Genomic DNA, 6852 nt, shown 5'->3' on the forward strand with positions numbered 1-6852 from the left:
GTGGTGCTGCTAGGCTTAGTGCTACTGCTAGGCCAATTGGTTCTGGGCCAATTGGTGTTGGGCCAAGTGGTTCTGCAAGGCCTAGTGTTGCTGGTGGGACAAGTGAGGCTGGTAGGCCTAGTAGTACTACAACAAGATCTGCTAAGCCTGGTGTTGGAGTTCATGGCATTAATGTTAATGAAGAGGGTGAAGAGGATGAAGAGTGTGAGGAGGAGATAGAAAAACCTGCATTTGACTACGAGTCAGAGACATTATTAACTCCTGAGAGTTCTGAGGATGAGCGGGAGAGATATGAATTTCCACAGTTCAATGAAAGGGCTGGATTTGGTGAAGTTTATTTTGAATTGGGGATGGAATTTTCAACCATCGAAACGTTCAAGAATGCTTTAAAGGACCATGTGATATATGAAGGGAGAAAGATAAGATACATAAAGAATGACCAAAGGAGAGTTAGGTGTGACTGTGAGTATGGTGTTGTGAGGATTAAGAAACCCAGAAAATCAAAGAATCAAAAAGAAGAAAATGTGGAGGATGCAAGTGGAAAGGATAAAAATGAGCAAAATGAAACTGAGGAGAATGTGAATGTGGAGAATAAGACTGCTGAAGGAGGTGATGCTTGTGAAAATGTTAATGAAGATGCCCAAACTAATAAAGAAAGTGATGCTGGAGTGCTCAATAGTGGAACTGCCAATGGTTCACCTTGCCCATGGCTTATATATTGTGCATGGAATACTCAATTAAAGAGTTACCAGATAAAGACCTATACCCCTGAACACACTTGTGCTAGAGAATTCGGCAGTAACATGGCAAGTCAGAAATGGGTGGCAAAGAAGCTCGAAAAAAGGCTCCGAACTCAACCTCACATGACCCTTAGTGAGGCATATGAGCACATCAAAATCGACTACAATGTCATAATAAATGGGAAGATGGTATATAGGGCTCTTAAAGAGGCTAGAGAGCGTTTGATTGGCAATGAGAGGGCACAATATAGTAGGTTGAGAGAATACCTGGCTGAGTTGTTGAGGAGTAATCCAGGGAGCCATACGATTTTGGATGTGACACCAATTCCCCAATCACCTCCACTATTTAGCAAGTTATACATTTGTTTAGAGGCATGTAAAAGGGGATTTAAAGCTGGGTGTAGAAAACTAATCGGACTTGATGGATGTTTTTTGAAGGGTTACTTTGGAGGTCAATTGTTATCGGCTGTGGGTCAAGATGCAAACAATCACTTCTATGTGATTGCGTATGCTATTGTGGATAGTGAAACTAAAGAAAGTTGGAAGTGGTTCCTTACTTTGCTGCAAGAGGATCTTGGAGATCAATATATCCATGGGTGGAATTTTATCTCAGACCAACAAAAGGTAATATTGTTTAAATTTGCTCGAAGTTGTTAAAATTTTTCTTATGTTCCAAATTAAATCTTAATCTTAAGTCAATCTATGACTGATTGAGAATTATTGAGTTATTTTAAGTTTTCCATGGCTGACTTATATTTGTTATTTGCATTATTTTAAGCACAACAATAACTGATCGATATGTGCTGTAACTTCAAAGGCTTTCACAAAAGTTTCTTTAAGATCCTGATAATATATAACTATGTCTAAGTTTCAAAATTTTATTACTCTATTAATTAACATGATTAATGAAATTAAATATTTTTTAATCTTATTAGTTTATAATTATTGGGAGTTTGGGACAGAAGGATATAGTTTCTCTAAGTTGTAATTTTTTGTTTTTCAATAGACCTCGAATTTGGGGGAAAACTAAAATAGTCTTTTCAGTAGGAATAGATCCTCCTAGGTTTGTTTTCTTTTTTATTTCCCATTGGTTTATAACTTTTAGATTTTATTGTTAGCAACTTAGCAGAGTAAAATTAGTTACAACTAATGAGTAGTATATATCATGATGTAACTACATTTGGTACAAGATTAAAAATGGAGGTAATTTTTTCATGTTAAAGTTTTATTTGCAAAAGGAAAGCATGTTGAAGTGACCTGATTTTTACACATATATGGTGTGAAACAATTTGTTGGTTGGGATTCACAATTTCTGTACGTTTAATTTAATTTTATTTCAATGTTGTATTCTAATTGATATTTTAATATTATATAACTTGTGTGATCCTTTTCCTTGAACCTAGCATCCTTATTACACGAGTCAAAAATTTAGGTTAGATAGTATGTGACCTTTCTCCACTAAGTATTTTCTGTTTTCAATGAATAATCTACTGTCAGATCTTCTATTATATTGTTTCTTTTATTTTATTTGCCTTTCAAAATGATTATTTCCATCTAATTAAACCTGAGGTTTGCCCCATGGCTTAGTGCTTATTGAAATAATTTTTATGAATTTCTAAGTGCTTATTGTTATATGTGCTGTAACTTCAAAGACTTTCACAAAAGTTTCTTTAAGATCCTGATAATACATAGCTATGTCTAAGTTTCAAAATCTTATTACTCTATTAATTAACAAGATTGTTCTGATATAAAAATAAAATAGATGTTATGCTGATTTTATAATTTCATTGTTTAATTATATTATTTGGCTTAGGGTCTGTTGCCTGCATTAAAAGAAGTTATGCCTCATGCTCATCACCGGAATTGTGTGAGGCATATCTGGAAAAATTTTACGAACCGATACAAGGATAAACATGTAAAGAATATTGTATGGGAATGTGCTAAATGCACTACTGATGCAGAATTTCAAGCAAGCATGCAGAAGTTGAAAAGGGTTAATGAAGAAGCATGGAGCTACCTTGCGAAATTCGAGCCGACATGCTGGACCAAGGCTCATTTCAGTCACGGGCCAAAATGTGACAACCTCACCAACAACATGTGCGAGGTTTGGAACGCAAAAATACTGAATTATCGTTCTAAACCGATTCTAACGATGTGTGAGGAACTTCGGTGCTATATCATGAGGAGAATGACCAAATACAAGCAAGTGTTAGAGACACACATAGGCACTCAAGTGGCTCCTACTCAACAAAAGAGGCTTGATGACATAATGAAAGGTGTGAGATATTGGCACCCAGTTTGGGTTGGTGATGATGAGAGGCGAATCTTTGAGGTGCAACAAGGATCTACAAAGGTTTCTGTGAATCTGTCTCAGAACAAGTGTACTTGCAACGCCTGGCAACTAACTGGTATAGTTACCTGCCTTGAGAACTATTAAATTTCATTCATGGAATTGTTATTTGCCGCTATTGAATGACTTCTGCTTTATAGGTCTCCCGTGTGTTCATGCACTTGCTGCCATTGCTAGAAGAGGGGATAGACCTGAAACATATGTGCACCCACTGCTGAAGATTGGGGCAGTACTAGCTACATATCAACACTGCATTCAACCAGTTAATTCAGAGGAATATTGGGAGAAGACAATATATATGAATCCGATTCCACCAAAGTTGAAGAGGCCAGTAGGCAGACCAGTGAAGAGAAGGAGAAAAGAACCATTTGAGATTGAAGCTAGCAGAACTAATGGCACCAAAGTGAAGAAAACATTTAGGGTCACTTGTAGCAAGTGTGGAGAAACTGGCCACAACTACAAGACCTGCAAAGGCCCACCAGCAACAACAACTAGAAGACCAACCAATCCAAATAGGAGAACAACATCGAGAGCTGGTTCTAGTTCTAGAACCTTAAACCAAAATGCCGAAGAGGTCAACGTCTCTCAATCAGCCCCACAAGCACAAGTAAAACCAAACCCAACTAAGTTATTTTGAGATCAATGTGGTGGTATTTTTTTCTTTTTTATTCGACTGCAATTTGATTTGCTATTTGGTCTCTTATAGAGTGTAAATGTTAATGCGCATCAGGTTCTGTCAGAAACACCAAATTCGGGTTTAATGCCTAATGTGGTAAGTTAAAAAATAGGGAATATGTGCTGCTTCTAATACAGAGGTTTATAATCTAACAATCTAACAAGTTGTTACTCGTTATATGCAGGTAACCATTACATCACCATCGTTGCAAGGTCAGGCAAATTTTCAAGTGCCAATTCCACCTAGTGCTAGAGCCAAGCAACCTATCATCAGGCCATATAAACCACCCCCCATTCAGTCAAGCACTCCACCACCGATTCCACCACCAACAACAACTGGAGGGATCTCAGCTGAAACAATCAAGGATGTTCCAATTTATTCCAAATCCAGATTTCAAGCATCCAAGAAAAAAGTGATCAGTGATGCATGCTGAATAAATAATATTAGGCTTTTAGTGTCTTAGTTTGAACTGTGTTTTGATGATCAAAGATGAAGACTTGAAATATTCTTAATACTCTATTTTGCTATCATGATGTTAGTTTTGGATGAGAGATTCTTGTGTAGAAAAAACTCTCGATTTTTTGTTGTTATTATGTTTTCATGCTATTGTATGCATGAAGAGTCCGTATTTTAACACTTTCTAGTATATTGTTAGTTTGCTATTATGACATGAATAGTTTTTTTGAAGTTTTGAATGCTATTTTCTAAAATATATACTCTACAATGATTTACTTAGTATTGGAAGTAATGGTCTATGATGTTGTTCCATTTATTAGTAACTATCTTTATAATTAGTCAGTAGGTGCTTACGCTTTGCTTAATAATGCAATGAAGAATTTCTTAACAAACATACATATTGGAAAAACTTGCAACTTACTACCATTCAATCCAAAAAATCATTACAAATGTTCTTGCAATTTCACCAAAATAGCATTTAAATATTGAATTAAAAGCAAACTTACATAATATATGTTCAATCTAAATCTCTTACAAAGCAACAATAACCATTGCCATGGCCAGAGCTAACAATGCTACAACCATGAAAACAAACACTACATTGAAACCTCTACTCTTCGAGTGAATCTTTGAGATTACATTTTGAAGTAACTTCACTACATCCAAAGTGTCATCAAGAAAATACTTTCCAACTGCTGGTTCATTTGCAAGTACACTTTCCAAGTGATCCAACAATTCCTTGGCTTGGCAGGAACCAAAATCCGGGTCTGCATCTTGATGATGCCACACCAAAGCACTTTCCTTAATTTCAATGCTGGAACCATCAGTTGCCTCTGTATACAACTGCATGACAGGTTCTGCTATGTTTTTCCAGTCAAGGTCTGCAGACAAGTGAGTGCATTCCCATTCAGAATCTCTACTCCACCTGCATCCATTAAGAAGAACATATTGGTGGTTTAGCTTTATTTATTTTGCATTTCAATTTTTCTGAAATAGGGTTCAAAAGGTTCCCAATATCTGTAAGATTAAAATGATCGACCTTAAAAAGTAACCATGCTCAGCAGCAAGTCCTAGCAATTGGCATGAAAACAAACACTACATTGAAACCTCTACTCTTCGAGTGAATCTTTGAGATTACATTTTGATAAACCTCTAACATATCAATTCTACTCTGCAACTCTATTAGTTTCTGTCTCAAATCAGCATCTTCAATCTCACAAATAGGTGGTACATTAGACAGTGGAGGTGGAAGCTGGAGGTGGAAGCTCAAAACACCAGCAGAGTAATTGCATTATAGATGACAGTGCCTATAATGCTGAAGTATGACCTCTTTCTCATATGAGATGAATATATATTCATCATTTTATAGCCAGCACTTTCTATTCAACAAAATTGAAAGTTTTCTAAACAAAAACTATTTAGGAAGATTAGTTAAAAAATAAATAATGCATATGTTTAAAATAATAAAAGTATTATTAGCATTTTGCATTATGGGAAACTCATCAAAATGTCACCTTTGAATAATCTAACGGCATCATTCTTGTGCTAACTTCATGGCAGGATTCTTCTAGGCTATCACTATTACCAACGCTCATCAGAATGACATCAATGCCATGAAATCGAAGAGTTGAAGTCCCTACTTCAGAAACCCATATGCATAGGAGGTGAAACACAGAGGTGTCAACTGGTTCAGCGTCAGAGGAGAATTTGGATGACTAGAGAAACTGTGTACGAGACCACTACCACTGGAAAAACCGTGTCTCCCTCCATGGCAATTCAAAAAAGACGAACTTCCTCTACTTGGCATCATTGAAACTGAACCTAGATGTGTCGATTCCTGCAGATGAAGAACTAGGGTTTCATGAGACCTTCAAAGATGAAGAACGAGAAAGGAAGAGCATTTTTTATACGACTGCGTTTTTAATTAACAAGCCCAGGGACTGTTTTGTCCTCTTTGCACACGTGGACACTTAACGGCCACGTGTGCGAGTTAACGTGCCAAGTCAGCAATTTCCGTTGATGAGTCACGCCGGAAAATAGGCTGGGGACTGATATGTCTAACAGAAGTAAACGATGGGGATTAATGTGTGTATTAATTTTTCTTGGGGACTAAAATGTCCGCTTTTAAAATCCTTGGGGATCGAATTGGGTAATTACTCTAACTCTATTAATTCACATTGTTCACACATTGTTCAAAAATATTATTAATTACCTATACTTTTCCTTATTATAAAGGTGCTTATGATCATGGGAAGGGATAAATCTCTTTTTCACCAACCTCTTCGTTTCATCCCATGTATCCATTAATAGTTCTTCATATCTAAGCCGCTCCTCTTGTAATTGTGGCTGCCACCTTTATTCTCTTTGGTGTAAATTAAATATGACAGGAGAATAATTGCTCAATTTTTAATTTTCACTCAAGATAAGCTTTTGGATTACACTTTTCTTTGAAGGATGAAATCTTAACCTCCACTTTCTCAATTCTGTCCTCTTTGATTTCACCTTCATATTATCTGTTCTCTTCCTTCCATCATTCTTCTTTCTACGTACATCATCATCATAAGGTTTGATGAATGCTAAATACTAATTTAAAAAAATTCTAAAATTAAAAATCTCAAATTTATTGTAAA

The sequence above is a fragment of the Arachis hypogaea genome, chromosome 7 (assembly GCF_003086295.3).
Source record: "Arachis hypogaea cultivar Tifrunner chromosome 7, arahy.Tifrunner.gnm2.J5K5, whole genome shotgun sequence".
NCBI classification, from domain to species: domain Eukaryota; kingdom Viridiplantae; phylum Streptophyta; class Magnoliopsida; order Fabales; family Fabaceae; genus Arachis; species Arachis hypogaea.